Genomic DNA, 20,602 nt, shown 5'->3' with positions numbered 1-20,602 from the left:
CCATTAAGAGAAAGAGGGTAAAAATTGAATCGTTGTCCCAGGCAACATGGGCCAAACTGAAATTCCGTAGTCCAAACTGCTTCAACCGTGTCGGAATGGCGCACTCAACTAGACCTCGACTTCATAGCACGAGGAAACCAGGTTCTATTCCTACCACGGGAAGCGTTTTTTTTATTTGGGGTGCTTGAAATGCCTTCGATTATCATCATCATCATTGTTTTTTTATGAAAACCATTGTGTAAAGTTTGCTTTCCTGTAGTGGGCTTTTCCGCAGGCGGCTCACGCCATCAGTGAAGCACATAAGGCTCCCCTTTTAAATAGAAAGATTGAATTCCAGCGTAAAAAAAATTGTCTTGTAAGTCAGATAATTTTGTGTATGTTGGAAACAACCTAAAGGGGTAGGCCTAAATCCTTTTACTTCGTTTCGGGTGTCCCATAACTCATTCTTAGAGCTGCGAAAAATTATCAACCTGGTATGTTTTCCGTACAGCGACTTTGTTGATGAGCGTGAAAATCTCAAAAAGATTAAAACACGAATCTCAAAAGAACACGACAATCATTACTAAAAATACGGGCAGAGGTCTTCTCCGATTATACTTTTTAAATCAGAAAAATTCTTCAACTTGCAATAGTCCCTAATTAATTCCTGCCAGTATTTCACAGATAAGGATCCATAAATTCGTACAGGAGCAAAATCCAATATTGTGCGTGTGTGTAGCCCTTGTTACTCTAACGGTAACTGCTACGACGCATTTCCAGCTAACCAGGCCACTGAGGCTGGCATTATTATGCAGAAGCATTTGAATGAAACGTATAGCTGCCTCTTACACTAGAAACGTTTTGAAAAGGTAATGCCCAAATTTTAGGAAAGGTCCATCTTTCCAAGAAGCTTCTAAGAAAATACAATATTATGACATGGGATGAGCGTATTAACACACGCCAACACGGACAAGCACTCCTCCTAAATCCGCTCTGCACGTTAAAAGAAAGAAGGTAACTCAGTGGTGCGCGTACCGGGGCAGAAATGATTCGGCCGGGTGATTTTTCGATGCCTGCTGGTGATCAACGGTATTACCATACCGATCTCCAAGAGGGGGTACTTTGCACGTCGTTCTTCTCCACTGACAACTCTTCGGCCAATGTCTCCTCCCTATCTTGCCAATCAAAGGGAAGAGCTTGGTCACCAGCTGCCTGTTTTCATGTTCAGGATCACGATCTCACTTGTCCTTACGCGGTTAACATTAGTGAGCAGCGGGTCATGTGTCATGAAGACATGACAGCGGGGATGCCGTGACGTACTCACGGGCAAACGTGCGCAGGAGTGGAAAAATTTCAAGTTGACGCCTGGCATATATGATCTGTCTCTTATAAACGTGTGCAGTACCTTAATGTGCGAGACTACGACATCTCCAGTAATCGTGTAGAGCTTTTTCTTCACAATGTCGGTGTGATGCCAACCACAAGATTTTTGCTTAGTAACGCAGCAAAAAAAAAAAACTAGTAAAAATGTTTGTGTCTGCGAACGTCGCCGTTATAGGTTCTTGCCAATAATAGATGTGCCTCAATGTACCGCATGTGTAGTATCCCGTGTAACCGCTTCTCACAGTAATATCGAAGAGAAGCTAAGGTTTCACATTTAATGCCAAGTGGGGAAGTGACACTACCAAAAAATCCAGGGACGTTTCGTCAATCGATCACTGAAGCGCTCTACTCGAACTTAAAAATGGAGAGCGTTGGCAACTCCTTTATTGACGTGGAATGTTCAATCGGACTGTTGTTTTCATCTGGTCAGCTGTGTTTTTTTATTTGTCTTACACATACTGAAAAGACACCCCTTTAACAAGGGTAACTCATAGTGATAGAAATAAATTAAACAGCTCTTCGCCTTAGTTCAAGGCGTTGCCTTTTAGTTTTGTTTTACTCTTCGCCACGGTCATCGCTCACCCTGTCGTGTCAAGACGAAGTCATAATCTATCGCTGTTACTGCGTGTTTTTATGCTGCGTTCATTGAACCGTAAGCGTGAGCTCGTCAGAACGGCACGTGTGGCACTACGTGGTTTCACAATGAGGACTATGTGAGGTCTTCGATAGACGGTTTTCTCCAATTCGAACAGATCACACGTGTCTGGAAAAAGCCAACCGTGCAACAAAACTTTCACGAAGCCTCCCAACAATCGAAACTGTTCTCGCGTACCTTTCCAAAAAAGGGCAAGAACATGCGCCTGATATTTTTCTTTTCTTTCCGACGGTGGGCCTTTAGGCCTTGGGAAGTTGTCATAGAAACCACACAAGCGCAAAAATTTTCCGTTTACAGAACACCGGGCGGAGAAAGTCGGCGTGCACGGCTCTATAGGATTCCTACCGTCATAATCGTCCCCGAAAAAACTTCCACCACAAGCGGCAATAAACTGTATACCTGAGTCGCAGTGTCCCCATTCAACAGTTTTGATATGGTAAAACTGTAGCAGCGAGCGTTTGTCCAGATGTACGATCTTGTGTTAATTTCAGGTGTTTAAGAGTTTTACACGAGAGAAAGAAGGATAAAGAGAGAGAGCTTGAGAGTGGCAGGGAGCGATAGAAGACGAACAAAAAAGCCAAAATTTGAGGACGCTGTAGCCTTTTATGCGTTTAAAGTCCCAGCAACGAACAACTTCAGTGCCTCACAACACAGTGCAATGACACTAGATATATATATATATATATATATATATATATATATATATATATATATATATATATATATATATATATACTGTAATGGATATTGTTGACCCTGCGGTAGTAGACCGAACGTCGTTCATTGGCACGAGCAGAAGCACGGCGAGCGCAGGTACAAGCGTACAGACGATGATGGCCGAACTGGCGCACCGAGCACCTTCTGCCGTACTTCTTCCACTGCTACCAGCGTGCGCGCATACCGTCGGGCATAGATTGGCCACGCTCGCGTGACACTCTTTCTTGATGTGGCGCATGCCCCGATAAGCTGATTGCGTTACAAGAGCTGTGTTGTGAAATAGCTGGATATCCTTTTCTCGTGCCCCACTATCATCATCAGAAGTGTGTTCGATTAAACGCACCATCGGGGCGGGTCTTCGCGGCTCGTCCCTTTCTCCACATATTTTGGTGCCAAAACCCGGGAGAAGGGACCTCGAGAGGTGAGCTACAGCGAGCGTATTTCGCTTCTTTTAGACTGCCTTCTTACCTCTGGAGATCGGGAATGAAGCCTCATAGGGAAACAGCCGACTCGGAGAACAGCGGGGCAGCCTAAGAAGAAGAAGACAGAACAAATTCAGCCATAAGAGATGTCTGCCCGACACAGCACGAGATGTCCGTTAGCGGTGACAAGACCGATGCGGAGACGACGCCGACATCTGCCTTCTGAGCCCGGTCACCAGCTATTAGAAGCGACATGACGCTGGACCGTACCATGGAGGCCCTTCTCGAAAGGCGGCGCATCTTCCGACAAGACATCACGGCACCCATCGGCTACGTTGAAGACCTTCTCCCGACAACACGACCAGCAATAAGTGAGTTGACTGATCTTGCTAATAAGTTGACGGAGCATCATGACGAACTACGCAAAATGAAGCGAGAAGAGGAAGGTGCTGTAGACATTGATGATCTGGAGGCCGAGTTTGATTACAACTTTGACTACATGGTCTGTGTCACAAAAGCCAAACTTGAACTAAAAATAGTGGAAATAAAGAAATCTCGTGAAAACTTAAGGACGTTTATCAAAGATCTAATTCGAGCAGAACATAGAAAACACTGGGAGAATCGGACCAGATATTTGGAAAATAACAAAACCTCAAATGCAAATCACACTCATGGAACGGAAAACGATGAAGGCCAACATACAATGAAATTGGATTTTCAAGATGTAACCCCAATAGAAACCAACGGTATTGTGAATCCTCTCGACGAAACTGAACGCGAGAAACGGACCATTACCACTATATTCCTGGAGCGAAAGGCGATGATTTCTACCAGGACCAGAGTTGCGCATACTATGGGAACCACTAGCGACTTTGACATCGATTACCGGACATCGAAGATGTCGCAGGAAAAGACTTCTGGAAGGGAAACAGTGCCCCAAAAACCCAATGATACAGAGTGCAAAAGTATGGATCCCGCAATGTTTGACACTGATTTTCCTGGCGAAAAGAAAAGGATATCTTCGTTACAACCTGACGTACTTAGTCCTGTATTGCTCAAACGTAAGGCACTGAGAAAGAAGTACGTGCGAAAGAAAAACGGTACTGCTAAAATGAATCGTCGAAGGACAAAGGACCTCAATGGCGGTGCTCATAATTTGCCACAGTTGAATAATAATCACCAGTGCCAGATAATGTTGAGGGTACAAAGGAAGAATCTTCCCCTTCTTGCAAGACGACGCACAGTGAAACACAACTCAAAGCGTAAAACTGCAACAGAAGCGAACACTAGAAACCGAACCATGCGCTCTGAAAAGAACCGCAACGAGAGTACGACTCACGCGCACCTGGCTTCTACAAGGAAAAATAACTTGTGGAAACAGAAAGAAATACCTGCAACCCGGACAAGCAAAAGACTGCATCAAGGGGATGCAGTAGCTTTGTTCACAGGTACACGAAAGCCAATGCATTGTTTCCATCGATGGAGGTGGAAGCCGACATGTGTTGAACTCTTTTGCCCCACTCGGACAAGAAGATAGCTCTCCATGGACTGAAGAATTTCTTGGACACGAACCATACTCATTGTCGCGCAGGGGAGGATGTTGTGAAATAAGTGGATATCCTTCTCTCGTGCCCCACTATCATCATCAGAAGCGTGTTCGACTAAAGGCATCATCTGGAGGGATCTTGGGGCTCGTCCGTTTTTCCACAAGGTGCTCATTAGCCTAATTGCTACAATATATATATATATATATATATATATATATATATATATATATATATATATATATATATATCTATATATATAGAAATAAGGGTTGGCAGTCAAGAAAGCCTCGGAAAGCAAAGGGGAGGTTGTGGTAGGTCATTGAAACAGATAAAGAATTTGGAAAGTAAGAAAGAAAGCGGAGAAAAAATGCCCGCCAGGTAAGATCCGAACCCACGACCTCCAGGTCGGGGGTTCGGATCTGGGCTCATTTCCTTTTCTGATTCCCTACGTATATATATATATATATATATATATATATATATATATATATATATATATATATATCAAAGTTGCAGTCGGCATTGCCAGTGCTCTTCGGCTTTTTCTGAAATATTTGATAGGGCCGAATGACGTGTGTTTTGTCACGTTTCTCTTTTTAATACATTGATAAATAAGCGAAAATATAAGTCGAGAAAAAACCCGCCATTTTTTCCGGCGGATTTTTTCTCGACTTATATTTTCGCTTATTTATCAATGTATTAAAAAGAGAAACGTGACCAAATACACGTCATTCGGCCCTATCAAATATTTCAGAAAAAGCCGAAGAGCACTGGCAATGACGACTGCAACTTTGATATGTATCTTTACCGAGTCCCTCGTCCCGTACCTTTCTGTTCTGCTATATATATATTTATATATATATATATATATATATATATATATATATATATATATATATATATATATATATATATATATATATATATATATATATATATATATATATATATATATATATATATATATATATATATATATTGTCACGAAGCCAAGGACGACGCAGTTGTTTGGAAAAGAAACAAGTTTATTGGAGCGAACTTGTGCTCCCCTAACAACTGAAAAGAATACAGAGGCGGCGAGGCAGCGGTCAACAAAGTGACGTACGTGCGTCGGCGAGCGTCGCAGAATCGAATGCCCCGGCGTCCGCACTGCAGGCCTTTTATCTTTCGGCGCGCGTGGTTCTCGAAACGTCGATTCGCATCGAGAACATAGTAGATCCAAGAAGATCATTCTGGGCTGTTCACGTTAGATCGGAACGCTCTCCCCATCACAACAGATAACGCATGCGGCACAGAAAGAAAGAATGGAACACGCGCTTCCCTTGGCGCAGAGATAACGCAGACCGGCGCAGCCGGGCGGTAAAAGCAAAACACAAATAAGCAAACCCAATGTATGGTTCGCGGCATTACCCCCCCTCTAAGAGTGCATCGACCCGATGCTGACATAAGCGACAGTCCGAACAAATGAAAATAAAAGTTCGTCATCGTCCGTAGAAAGGTTTTAGGCGAACCACGTGGACGACTTCAGGCCGCCTGCGTTGTCGTGATGTGCCGGAGTTACCATCAGGGATCACTTCGTAGGTAAGTTGGCCAACACGTCGTAGAATCTGGTAGGGTCCGAAATAGCGTCGCAGGAGCTTCTCACTGAGTCCGCGTCGTCGAATGGGAGTCCAAACCCACACACGATCCCCTGGTTGGTACTCGGCGTCTCGGCGTCGGAGGTTGTAGCGGCCCGCATCCACCAGCTGCTGGTCCGTTATACGAACTCGAGCGAGCTGGCGGGCCTCCTCCGCACGTTGAAGATATCCGTGGACGTCGGCGTTGAGGTCGTCGTCTTCTACGTGCGGAAGCATGGCGTCGAGCATCGTAGTCGGCCTTCTACCGTAGACAAGCTCGAACGGCGTCAGCTGCGTCGTCTCCTGGATAGCCGTGTTGTACGCAAACGTGACATACGGGAGCACTTCGTCCCAAGTCTTATGTTCAACGTCAACGTACATTGACAGCATATCTGCGATTGTCTTGTTCAGACGTTCTGTTAGTCCGTTCGTTTGGGGGTGGTACGCCGTCGTTCTTCGGTGATCCGTGTTGCTGTAGCGTAATACTCCTTGCATCAGCTCCGCAGTAAATGCCGTTCCGCGGTCTGTGATTAGGACTTCCGGGGCTCCATGTCGCAGCACAACTTGGCTTATAAAGAACTTTGCCACTTCTTGTGCAGTCCCCCTCGGAAGAGCGGCGGTCTCTGCGTAGCGCGTCATGTAGTCTGTCGCTACGACAATCCACTTGTTCTGTGATCGTGACGTAGGGAACGGGCCTAAAAGGTCCATTCCAATCTGTTGAAATGGTCTCGATGGGACGGCGATCGGTTGCAGAAGCCCGGCGGGTCTTGTCGGCGGCGTTTTTCGTCGCTGGCAGTCACGGCAGCTCCGGACGTAGTGGGTGACGTCAGAGGTAAGGCCGGGCCAGTAGTACCTCGCCTTGATTTTTCCAATAGTGCGGGCTGTGCCGAGATGTCCGGAAGACGGGTCGTCGTGGCACGCTTCCAAAATTTCGTCACGAAGGTCCGCGGGGATGACGAGAAGGTAATTCGCTCTTGTTCCGGCGCTGAAATTCTTCTTCACGAGGACGGAGTTTCTCAGGCTGAATGCTGGTAAGCTGCGTTTGAAGGTCCTAGGAACGGCAACGTTGCATCCCTCGAGGTACTCGATTATGACGCGTAAGTCGGGGTCGGCACGCTGCTGGGCGGCTAGGTCGCTCTCCGTCACGATCCCGAAGAACGCGCTGTCTTCATCAGAGTCTTCTGGTGGTGGGTCGACGGGGGCGCGGGACAGGCAGTCGGCGTCGGAGTGTTTCCTGCCGGATTTATAAACGACTGTAAGTCGAACTCCTGCAGGCGCAAGCTCCACCGCCCAAGACGGCCAGAGGGGTCCTTCAAATTGGCGAGCCAGCACAGCGCATGGTGGTCTGTTACAACCTTGAATGGCCTTCCATACACGTATGGGCGAAATTTTGAAATCGCCCATATAATAGCCAGGCACTCTTTCTCAGAGGCAGAATAGTTTTTCTCCTCCTTCGACAGACCACGGCTGGCATAGGCGATTACCCTTTCGCAGCCGCTTTGCTTTTGGACAAGGACGGCACCCAAGCCTATATCACTGGCGTCCGTGTGCATTTCCGTTTCGGCATTTTCGTCGAAATGAGCGAGCACGGGCGGGCTTTGCAGGCGTTTTTGCAGCTCGGAGAATGCTTTTTCTTGGTCGTTTTCCCAGCTGAAAGGGGTGCTGTCTTTCGTCAAGCGCGTGAGTGGCTCTGCAATGCGTGCGAAGTTTGCGACGAAGCGCCGGTAGTATGCGCACAGCCCGAGAAATCTTCGCACGCCCTTCTTGTCTTTCGGCCTAGGGAAGTTCGCGATAGCTGAAGTTTTTGCCGGGTCAGGTAGGACTCCCGCGGCGTTGACGACGTGGCCCAAGAACTTGAGTTCCTCGTATGCGAAACGGCACTTTTCAGGCTTCAGCGTCAACCCCGACGTACGAATGGCCTCGAGTACAGACTCCAACCTTGCAAGGTGTTCGTCGAAAGTCCGGGCGAATACCACTACGTCGTCGAGGTATACGAGGCAGGTGTGCCACTTAAGGCCAGCTAGCACAGTGTCCATGACTCTTTGAAACGTCGCTGGTGCTGTGCACAGCCCAAACGGCATCACCTTGAACTCGTATAGGCCGTCTGGGGTTATAAATGCAGTCTTCTCTCGGTCTCTCTCGTCCACTTCAATTTGCCAGTAGCCGGTCTTCAGGTCCATCGATGAGAAGTACTTCGCGTGGCAGAGGTGGTCAAGGGCGTCGTCGATTCGGGGGAGGGGGTACACGTCCTTTTTCGTGATTTTGTTAAGTCGCCGGTAGTCAACGCAAAACCCTAATGTGCCGTCTTTTTTCTTTACGAGTACGACGGGCGCAGCCCAGGGGCTTTTCGATGGCTGTATAATGTCATCGCTCAGCATGTCGTCGACTTGAGTCCGGATGGCTTCCCGTTCGTGTGAAGAGACGCGGTACGGTGACTGTCGGGTAGGTCGGGCTCCATCTTCGGTTATTATTCGGTGCTTCGCTAGAGGGGTCTGACGTAGTTTTGCGCTCGACGAAAAACATTCGCTATAGCGACGCAGCAAAGCCAATAATTTTTTCCGTTGTTCTTGCGGTAGCGCCGGATTCACGTCGAATGGCTGCGGAAGCTTGAATGTTTCTACGGGTGTGCTTTCAAAGTCGGCGACTGCGATCACATCACTTGCTTCTTGCGTTTCTTCGAGGAACGCAATTGCAGCTCCCTTGTTTAAATGCTGGTACTCTTCGGTGAAATTAGTGACCAAAACGTGAGATTGGCGTTGCTTAAAGTGCGCAATGCCTCTTGCGACGGAGACACCGCGGTCGAGAAGCAACCTTCGATCACTCTCTACGATAGCGTCGATGTCAGAAGCAGCATCCTCACAGTAGACGGCGATCATCAAGCTTGCGCGGGGTGGCAGGGTGATGTGATCGTCGGCGATCCTGACAGCAGCACGGTGATCGGGGTTCGGCTGCGGCGTCGTGGAGTGATTGGAGGAAAATGTTATCGACTTGGTCTGCAGATCAATTATTGCGCCGTTGTCCGTCAAAAAGTCCATTCCGAGAATCACGTCGCGGGAGCAGTTAGGCAGAACGACGAACGCCGCAGGGTACGTTGTGCCGTCTATGGTGACGCGCGATGTGCACGTTCCACTTGGCGTCACGAGGTGGCCTCCTGCTGTGCGTATGTGCGGACCGTCCCATCTGGTCATAACTTTCTTCAGTTTAGACGCAAATGGTCCGCTCATTACCGAATAGTCAGCTCCCGTGTCTACGAGGGCGACTACGTCAAAGCCGTCGATGGACACCTTGACGTCAGATGCAGTCGTCCTCGAGTTCCGGGTTCGTCGGGGCGTCGTATCTCTGCTTGTACGTGTTGATGGACGGGCACTGTGCATCGTCGTTGTCGTCGTCTTCTCAACGGACGTCTCGGTCAGGTCGGGTACGCGTCGCGCCGTGTAGCTGTCGTCGTGTTCGGGAGTCTCGTCAGGGTTAGGTCGGGTCGTCGGGATGAGGGCATGTCGTGAATCACTGTCTTCAGCGCGTCCTTGCGTCGTTGGAGGGTTTCTAGTTTTTCGCCGTAGAGCAACTTCACCTCCAGAAGTTGCTGCTTTTAGTTTCCCCCGCGTGGGCTGGGGGACCTTCCACGGGCGAAGTCAGCGTTGCTACGGCAGTTCGGCGATTGGTATGGGTAAGGCGACGGCGAACGGTTGAAACGGGCTGGTCGACGGCTGGTGTTGGACAGGTACTCTTCGATCTCCGATGGGCGCTGGCCAGTTCGGGGGCGGGGTGCGTCGGCGGAGAACCCTCGCAAACCGAGCCTCCTGTAGGGGCAGCGACGGTAGACGTGGTCGGCCTCTCCGCAGTGGTAGCACAGCGGACGATTGTCTGACGTTCGCCACACGTCGGTCTTCCTTGGGGCAGGGGGTTGCGCCGCAGGTGGTCGGGCCGGCGAGAGGGGACGACGGTACGGAGCCTCGTGACGATAGGGTGCAGGTGGGCGAGGGCGATGTACAGCAGCTGCGTAGGTCATGGCTTGCGGCTCGCGAGGTGCTACTGGCGTCGTTGAAGTTCCCAGCGCTTGCTGCACTTCTTCTCTAATGACGTCGGTAAGAGAAGCGACTTGTGGTTGCGGCGGCGTCGGGAGCAGTTTCCGCAGCTCCTCCCTCACTATTTCGCGGATAGTCTCGCGTAGGCTGTCGGCCGGCATCCGCGTGCTGCCAAAGTCGTTCGCATTGGCCGCGCCAACAAAGTTGCGGTCATACTGCTTAGCACGCATCTCGAGGGCTTTCTCAATGGTGCTGGCTTCGGTAACGAATTCGGCGACGGTTTTGGGCGGATTTCGGACAAGTCCGGCAAACAGTTCCTCCTTCACTCCGCGCATTAAGAACCGCAACTTCTTTTCTTCCGTCATTTCGGGATCCGCGCGGCGAAATAGCTGCTTCATCTCCTCAACGAAGATCAAGACGCCTTCATTGGGGTGTTGCGTGCGCGTTTCCAACAAAAGGGCGGCTCTTTCTTTCCGCACGACGGTAGTGAAGGTCTTAGTGAACTCGCTTTTGAACTGAGCCCAGTTTGTCAAGGAGCTCTCGTGGTTCTCGAACCAAGTGCGAGCCGAATCTTCCAAGTAAAAGAAAACGTGCCGGAACGTTTCTGCGTCGTCCCACCTGTTGAATTTCCGGACGCGCTCCAGTTTCTCCAACCATTCTTCTGGGTCTTCTGCGGGGGCTCCTCGGAACGATGGCGGTTCCCGGGGCTGCTGCAGGACGATTGGCGACGTTGTTTCTTGCACCATGGTGTTGGTTGCAGCGTTCCTTTTCTTGGGCCCTTCTGGCATCAAACCGAACTCGGGCGGTAAATCTTGCAGGCGGGGGCTGGCTCTTGTTGGACTGGCTTGGCGGCTTTTCGAGGTTGTAGTGGGCATGAAGGGTGCGTACCCAGCACCTCCACCAGATGTCACGAAGCCAAGGACGACGCAGTTGTTTGGAAAAGAAACAAGTTTATTGGAGCGAACTTGTGCTCCCCTAACAACTGAAAAGAATACAGAGGCGGCGAGGCAGCGGTCAACAAAGTGACGTACGTGCGTCGGCGAGCGTCGCAGAATCGAATGCCCCGGCGTCCGCACTGCAGGCCTTTTATCTTTCGGCGCGCGTGGTTCTCGAAACGTCGATTCGCATCGAGAACATAGTAGATCCAAGAAGATCATTCTGGGCTGTTCACGTTAGATCGGAACGCTCTCCCCATCACAACAGATAACGCATGCGGCACAGAAAGAAAGAATGGAACACGCGCTTCCCTTGGCGCAGAGATAACGCAGACCGGCGCAGCCGGGCGGTAAAAGCAAAACACAAATAAGCAAACCCAATGTATGGTTCGCGGCAATATATATATATATATAATACCAGACCGGTATTCTGGAGGTCGTGGGTTCGGATCCCACCTGGCGGGCATTTTTTCTTCACTTTCTTTCTTTCTTTCCAAATTCTTAATCTGTTTCAATGATCTACCACATCCTCCCCTTTGCTTTCCGAGGTTTTCTCGACTGCCAACCCTTATTTCTGTGTTATTTTCAACGAGCCCCTCATTTCCTATTCTGATTCGCTATATTTATATATATATATATATATATATCTTCTTTTTTTACGACTGAAATTTCTGCTTCGACTGCGATGCCCCTCCGTTGGGGATCGCACGAGAACCAGCGTATTCAGCATAGTATGGCCGATGGCTCCGTTAAAGAGCACTGGGTTGCCCACCGCTGTGGCTTAGTGGCTAAGGCGCTGTGTTGCTGAGCACGAGGACGCCGGTTCGATTCCTCGCCGTGGCGACCGCTTTCCAGGTGCAGGGGAAAAACAGAAGCGTCCGGGTGTTCGAGCGCGCGGCGCAAGTTAAAGATCCCCAGGGGGTCAAAATTAATCCGGAGCCGTCCACACGGCGTGCCTCATCGCCTGTGAAGCGTTGGCGCGTTAAAACCCAGAATCAATCAAGAGCACTGAGCTTAAAGAAACATGAATTATAAAAGGGCTTCCAGTTATGCTATTCGTGTTCAGAATACGTTTCCTGCGCACCTAAATTAATCGCTTCTCCATAGCTTGTCTTCTCCTGCGGGTTCAGTGCTCAAAGTTGTTTTAAATATTTTGGTACCTTAATATTTCATACTGACGAAATCTCTACTAATTATTTTTCAAGCCCCTTTTTTGGCCGAATAATGACAGGTGGGAAAGAAATTTAAATTAATCGCAAGTACTAGCGGCTTCTCAGGCAGCCGAATATAGGGTCGGAGGCAGCAGCCACAACTGCGACCCTAACAAGGTTATGCAGCACGTATTGAACAAATATAATTGATTAATTGCAGGGTTTAACACGCCGACGCAACGCAGGCGACGAAGCGTGCCGTAGTGGAGGGCTCCGGATTAATTTTGACCACCTGGACAGCGTTAACATGTGCCGAAATGTCGTACCGACGGACGTTTTTGCTTTTCGCCTCCATCAGAAAAGCGGCCGCCGTGGCCGGGAATTGAACTCGCGACCTCATGTTCAGTAGCGCACCGCCTTAGCCATTGAGCCGCAGCGGTGGGTTATTGAACAAATATAGAACACGTACTATAGCAAGTAAAATATTTTCCCGCTCGCTCACTCGCCCACTCCTTATTTCCCTCACTCACTCACTACCCGCCGCGGTGGCTCAGTGGCTAAGGCGTTGCGCTGCTGAGCACGAGGTCGCGGGTTCAATTCCCGGCCGCGGCGGCCGCTTTTCTGATGGAGGCGAAAAGCAAAAACGCCCGTGTGTACGAGATTTCGGCGCACGTTAAAGATCCCCAGGTGGTCAAAATTAATCCGGAGCCCTCCACTACGGCGCGCCTCATCGCCTGCGTTGCGTCGGCGCGTTAAACCCTACATTCAATCAATCAATCAAATCACTCACTCACTCACTCACTCACTCACTCACTCACTCACTCACTCACTCACTCACTCACTCACTCACTCACTCACTCACTCACTCACTCACTCACTCACTCTCCAAAAAGTGGAATTATAAGATAACGTTTCATTTTCCTATTCTCAGTGGTTGGTTGTAGCGTGACCGTTCCATGCAACGAATTTGTTGTCAGTAAATGCTTACGATGGAGGCACCTTTCGTTGTGTGGGAGGAAGCGTGCGTCCTGAGCCGTAGGGAGCACTCAGAGTACTCTTCGAGCCTTTACCAGTGACTAAACAAGCAAGAAAACAAAAACAGAACGTAGTCGCCTGAAATGGATGAGCATTAGGCCGGCGTTCCCTTTGATGTCAAACGCAGGCGTCCTAATTTGCATACTCAGTGGTAAAGGGGTGCAAAGCTCTTTTGAGTCACCCGGAAAAAGTGCTTTGTATGCCCATGTTAAGGGAGTTTGACGAAACGTTCTATCTGCATAATTTGTCCGACAGAAAAGGTAGTCTCCACTAACTCAGATGAATTGACAATCTAATACTAGCAAATTGTACATTTAATTGAAAAAATCATAAGCGGTTTTATAGCTGGAGGCCGGCAAGACGCTTCAAAAGAAACGGAATCCGAAGACGAGCAAGGCAGCGTAGGCCGATGTGATGTGTCAGTACGTTCTCTTAGAGCCACGCTAACCTGATCGTGCTTATTCTTATTGAGTTCAGCACGTGGCGCCTACCATGATCAGCCGGCGCAAAACAGTTTTGCCTCCGGAACATACTCAGTCGGTTGCACAAGAGAGACTGGCGCACACTAACCACAAGGCATGTCTTGTCGGTGACTACTACCTCCACCATAAAATATATTTAAAATATATTTTACATTATGTCCAATCGATGCAAAACCGCCTGCCCGAGTTCGCGGCTAAGTTTAACGGGGACTCACCAGATCACATTATTAAGGGACCCACGGGCTTATCCATCACCCACGTGCTTAGAAAGCATCGTGTACACATACAAATTTTTTTTCAGAAACATGAAAAAGTTCCCAGCCACCCAGTTTGCTTAGGCGAATGGCATATCTCTAACCAAATACAGTGGGAAGCAGCGGTGACCAGCTCCGATCCTGTATACCCAAATTCAGGCCGTGGACTGGTCTTTGGAAGCCGCCATGAAGCAAGGTCTTCTGGCCACCTCACGGACTCAAGAAGAAGCCCATCACTAAATTAATTCAATGATTGTTGACGAAATCAGGTTGTTCCCTCGCCTCCTTCTTTTAGAAATACGTCCTTTCTTTACTGAAATAAAAATTTTACACGAAACATATTTTGGTTTATCCAGCTTTCACTATAGATGGAACTAGCTTGTCTAGCAAGGGAGAGTTTTGTTTATTTATTTCAGTAAAGAACAAACATATTTACGAAATAATAAACTAGGATGTTTGGAGGCTTTTGCTAGATCCGCATATATATTCCTACTGATGCACGGTAGTATTTAAGCCCGTGGGTCATGGAGTACTAAGCCCGAAAGGAATGTTAACAGGTGAGTCTCCCTCAAGCTCCTGAGTTCGGCGATGTGAGTCTGTCGATGGGTTGGTGTTAAAGTATCAAGCAGTGTGAACACCCATGAGGAAGAAAATAGGCTTTTTTTCTGAAATCAGATTTGATTACACCCGAACGTAAAGGTATGCCTGAAGCGATACACGAATAACTCTGCGTTTCATAAGATTATCAGGCCTCGATTTAGTAACACATTAAACCCCTGTTATTGCGAAATCCTGAGGTGAAAAGTAGGTTACGTTATAAGCAATATTCTTTTTTTTTAAAAGAGCGGAGACTATTTGCCCTCAGTGCATGGCAGTGGTGGTCATTAAACATTTCGAATAGAGCGGGATTTTCAATAAAACTTTTTTAAACGAGGGTTTCGTGCACATGAAAAGCGACTGCTTCTTGAGCAGATTAAGTGGTTTCAACAGCCGCAATTCCGATCTTGTGAGAACGTGCACTTAAAGGAAAGAGCATGGCGGTATATAGAGGATGTACTCGTGGCAATGGAATGGGCACAGTCGTAAAATTAAGACAAAGAACTACCTGTCACGGGTACAATTTTAACATTGCTGTTAGAAGCGCAAGGTTAAACTTTCTCTCCACGTGTGTTGAAATCATTGCTATTGAATCAAGGCACTAGGATAAACTAAAAGGAAACGGCAAATAAAGCATCCGGTATCAAGAGGGTGTTTCTGAATATTGAAGCGTTTATATTCGTGACGTGTTATGGTAACATCACGAGAGCTTTGTCCTAGCACTGCAGTCCCAAACAACCTTGTCGTCTCAAGCGAAACAACGTGCGAGGTTGTTATGCAGCTCACACAAATGAAATAGGAGTTTTAAAAATGCATTAAAAATTAGTGCCATTTCACTCTGGTAAAAAGGACGACCAGCCATGCTGGACGCAGCCTACATAGAGCACGAAACAAAACACGCTTTGCAATGTGCGACTGAGCACACTTCGCAGTGAATCATCTGAATAAAACTTGAAAGGACTCAAGGTTTATCCTAGCAGACAAACGTGGAGCTGTCTGCCTCCCGCGTCGTATACGCATCTTACTGTTTAAGTAAAATACCAACCCAAACCACTGGATCACTGAGGGCATCGGAGAAGTCGCATTGGGTGGTTTGACGTACGCGTTCATACATCCTGCCAGCACAACAGGCATGTCGTTAGTAAAGGCATGAAACCTATAACTGCGCGCTCACGCTCAACCCCCCCGCTTCCTTCACTCCCAACCTGTGCACGCATAAACCGGCAGCCGGTTATGTGCGTGTGGTCAGAAGTGAAAGACACCGTCGAAAATGTCTTTCTGGAGCCATTTAAGCTGAACAAGTAATATTGGCTCACGCCGGCGTTCCAAGCGGGCAAGTTGCTATTCATCAGGGAAGGGTTCGCAGCTACTAGATGAGCCGGTACTTGAGGCGGCAACTGCGACAGTGACGCAAGCAGCTTTTCGTTATTTTTTCGCCCATTCTCGCTTCTGTTCGAGCTGACGTTACTTCAAATCTCCCTCTTGTTCCTTCAAGTGATGACATGCATCCGTCCAATGGCGAATTAAAACCTGGAAGGCCTCGAGCTAGGGGACAAACAAGTGGCTGTCAATGCAGGACAACTTCTTGAATATCTTTTTTTGTTTTTTTGCCCACTCCATTGCCTTGATCATCAGTAATATTATATTTACCATGGCCCTATATACACCATTAGTGTTGCATGCCTTGTTACGCTTCTCATTCATCTTTTGAAACCGGCTTTTACACCGAAGTAATTTTATGCACTATTTGCACCCTTTTCATCAATACATTCTTACCTCATCGTAGCAATTGCGCTCTCGGCCTTGGATGCTCTTGCGCCAAAAAACCCACTAAAAAGAAGCCTATCAATCGACTCGACCACAGCGCCATCCGCAACCTGGAGCGGAATATTGATTCTAGATCGAAAACGCTCTTCATGTTTGGGATGTACGGAATCAGCCAGGATATTCCCTCACACCATTGCAACAAGATGTCCCTGAGGATCGGGTTAAACAACGAGTGTCCCAAGAATTCTACAAGGACCCCGGAGCGTAAAGAAATGCGCCAAGGAACGCGATGGGCAAATCCCCAATGGGTTCGTGGCAGCGAGAATAGCAAAAGTCTAAACAAAGGAGAAAGATGCCTCAATCAACGATGTGAACGTGCTCTGACAGCGAAGCCAAGCGAGTGCATGTCACAAAGAACGATGGACCGGGGCGCAGTCCCAACGAGTGCGAAAAACAAAACAAAATTTGTATTAGCATGCTTGTCGGTTAATTAGCTTACGAAACTTGCAATGACTATAGTTTTATGTCAGCAGACATACATTGGGCTGTCCATCTCAACTGGCTTTGTGCTGCGGCTCGAATGGTATAGGGAAGGCAGATTCTCGTTATTTGTGTTCAAACCGAGGCTGATAGTTAGTCATGATTCTTGCTGAGGTCAAAATACACTGGACAGACTAACGTCTTATCATTTATTTCGGAATAGTTATGATGACAGACGAGTTACAGCCGTTCTCTGTAACTGTACTCCTGCCGTATAAGCCCATTCCCTTGGGAACCCATGAATTGAGTGTAAACGGGAATTCCTAGTTGTTTACTTGAACTGCCCGGTGAACTAATTATAAGAAGTAAAAGAAACACAATTTTATCATAGAGCAGTATAAGCGGCTAACTGTCATATTTGTTTCGGGATAGTTGCGATAAAATTCGACTTGCAGCCATTTCCTGCAATCATTTTCCGCTCGCAGAAGCTTGTGTATTGACGGTAAGCCGCAATTATTCTTAGTTGTTTGATGCTCCAGGTGATCTAATTATGATAAGTAGAGAATTCCTCGACATGAAGATGGAGGCGTGTTTAAGGCTCATTGCATTATGATTTGTTTGGAGGTGTCTACAGTAGAATAAAAGCTACACAGCATTTGCCCAAAAATTACGCCTACCTCCCCTCGCAGGAACCCTGGTGTGATGCGACGCTGAGGGGGGTTCAAGCGCAAGCGGAGAGCAAGCATCGACCGAAAGGCAGCCGGAGTGCGGCACACCGGTTATATGCGCAGCGCGCCCGAAGAAGAGGAGACCGCGGAAGACAGAGTACTGCACATGCGCCAACCCTACAGGATATTGTGCGAATGGAGCGTAGATTCCTTCTTATACGACGTAGTGCTTTACCACAAAGCGCGACAGCGGAAGGAGGGCAGATGACTGTCGAAGAAGAAAATTTTCGGGGAGGAGGAGGAAATTTTATGGAGCCGTAAATAAAATAAATGTGTGTGGCCTCTTAGTTGAGGAAGCCGCTCGTGACCGCTGCTGCTCTAGCCCTGGAGTTCAGACGTTGGTGTGTCTCGAAGTGAACTTTTTATTAAAAGGGCAACACTATCAGCCTACCTTTCCCGGTTTCGTCGAAAATTGGTAAAGCTGGGGAAGTGTGGCATAAGCTTGGTTTGGTGGAAATATAACTATAAAGTTACCTTTGCTACAAAACTTTTCTTTGCTTTCTAGAATGTCCGCATCTTTGTTTTTCTTTTGGTTGGTTTCAATTTCAATTTCAATTTCAATGTATTAATGACATTCAATGTTTTCAGTCAGTACATTCGAAATAGAAACAAGGAAATGCAGACTGCGGCCAAGGTAAGCGATGCAAAACGCCTGATTGGTTCGTTGTCGTTTTTCTTTATGTTTTGCTTAAAACCGAAGTAATGGCAGAGGTTGAGAATTAACTTCACGACGGCTTCTCTGCAAAAACGTCCAGTGGTAAAAGGGTTACAAACAAGCAGGAGTAGAGAGAGAGAGAGAGAGAGAGAGAGAGAGAGAGAGAGAGAGAGAGAGAACAACTTTATTTAGCCAAACAAAATTGCGGCGACTACGTGCCGGATGGGGTGGTTCCCTCTTCACGGGACCCATATGCTTCCTCGGGTGCCTGGCCCCTGGAGATCAGGACGAGCTGGTTTTCCAAGGCGGGGCTCTGCTTAGCAAGGTCTCCCATCACTCGTTAAAGGGTGTGGGAAAGGTGGTAGAAGGGTTGGGTAAGGGGTGGGAGGATGGTCTCGGTGAAACAGCCCTCTCAGATGACGTGCCGGAGCGTGCACAATTGCCCAAAGAAGCTACACTCTTTCTCGTATCTCTCGGAGAGACGCGGCACAAAGCCGAACAAAATAATCCTTATCTTCTTGCCGTTCCACTGCAAACAGATAGCGTGGCAGGTCCAGAAACAAGCATGGAGAAGATACCGCTGAGAACGGTTTTTTTCCGGAGCTGCCAGCAAAAGAAATGAGCCATAATATCGAAGAAAGAATAAAAAATGTCAAGCTCCGCGCTGCGCCATTTGAGCGTGAAATGCAAGCTCATGCCTGATACCGATTGCTTGCAACGCACGCAGAACTCAACCGACATGTGTGCCACCGGCTTCCTGTTCTCGTGGCTCTGCTCCCCCAAAGTGTCGCTTTGCCAAGAACCCAAAATATCCGGCTACTTTTCATTACGGAATAGCCCCGCTCCCGTCTTACGCTATTGACACTTACTTCAGGCGGAAAGGGCCACACTTAGTAGTTACGTCATTCCTCGGAGGTACTTTGCACGCAGCAACAACAGATTTTGTGCTTTCGGAATGCCCGCTTGACAAACTGTAACTGCCTCAGTCGTTTTGCTTTTGCTATGTTTTATGTCCATTCGCGTATACGACGTCAGGCAGATGTTCTCTTGAGAAAGCGACCGCTGTTTATTTGTTCCGTACACGCCTTTAGTCTTTATGCATTGGCGATGCGTACAGTCGTCAGTGCACATAGTTTGCCGCATTGACGAGCAAGACAGCTGCACGTGGCACAGAAGTACTGCGTCGTATGGGCCGCTGCTGGGCTGCGTCGGGTGCCTGCAATATTTTAAATGCTTAAATTGGGACTGAGCGGAATTTATTCTACTCCATACGGGAGAAGAAACACGCATGCAGGGGGTACTCTAAAAAAATGAAAACAGAGTAGAGGAAGAAACACATAAGGTTTGAGACAAAAAAGATTTTTGTGGATGTGCGTAATTCTTTCGAGCCCGGTGTATTGCTTCCTTGTTTACAGGTGACAAGGAAATCGCGAGATAACACATGGTGAGGCGTTAAACTTATCAACAAGAAAGCGATGTCGCATTCAAGTACTAAACTAAGACCCGCCGCGGTGGCTCATTGGCTAAGGCATGGTGCTGGCGAGTTCAAGGACGCGGGGTCCATCCCGGTCGCGGTGGCTGCTTTTCAAATGGATGCGAAAAGCGAATACGGGCGTGTTTCTAGATTTCGGCGCACTTTAAAGATTTCCTAGTGACCAATATCATTCATGAGCCCACTACTACTGTGGCACGTCAACATAGCCTAGGTGCAGCTTCGGCGCGTTAAACACGCAAATAAACAAAGTATCCAGCTAAACCTAAGTTGTAGTCAATGCTTAATCGTAAATCTTAAGCGCTCAATATTAAGAGGAGCACGTAAAAACAGACTGGCTCGCAGCGGAGGTCACGGTTGCGGCCCGAAGGCTGCAAGGGAGGGTGGCAGCGCAAAGCTGCAGTGTCCGCTTCCATGAGTTTTAGATGCGACGCTGAGGGCATCTCTTGTCGGCGGCCCTGTCCTTCCTGCGTGCGTCCGTCGTCGGCGTCCGCACTCTCCTCTGCTCACCCCCTCTCATCTCCCATAACGAGCACTCTCTCGCGAGGGGCATTGGATTGGATTCGATTGGCTTGGCTTGGCTTGGCTTGGCTTGGATTTGGATTGGATTGGATTAAAGTGGATTGTGTTGGATTGTGTTGCGTCATAGCCGCGGCAGACGCACTGGCGTCGGCGCGTGCCC

This window comes from Haemaphysalis longicornis, unplaced genomic scaffold (assembly GCF_048455015.1).
Source record: "Haemaphysalis longicornis isolate Haplotype H1 unplaced genomic scaffold, Haemaphysalis longicornis Haplotype H1 scaffold_3, whole genome shotgun sequence".
Taxonomy (NCBI): domain Eukaryota; kingdom Metazoa; phylum Arthropoda; class Arachnida; order Ixodida; family Ixodidae; genus Haemaphysalis; species Haemaphysalis longicornis.
This window is presented reverse-complemented; position numbering follows the sequence as displayed.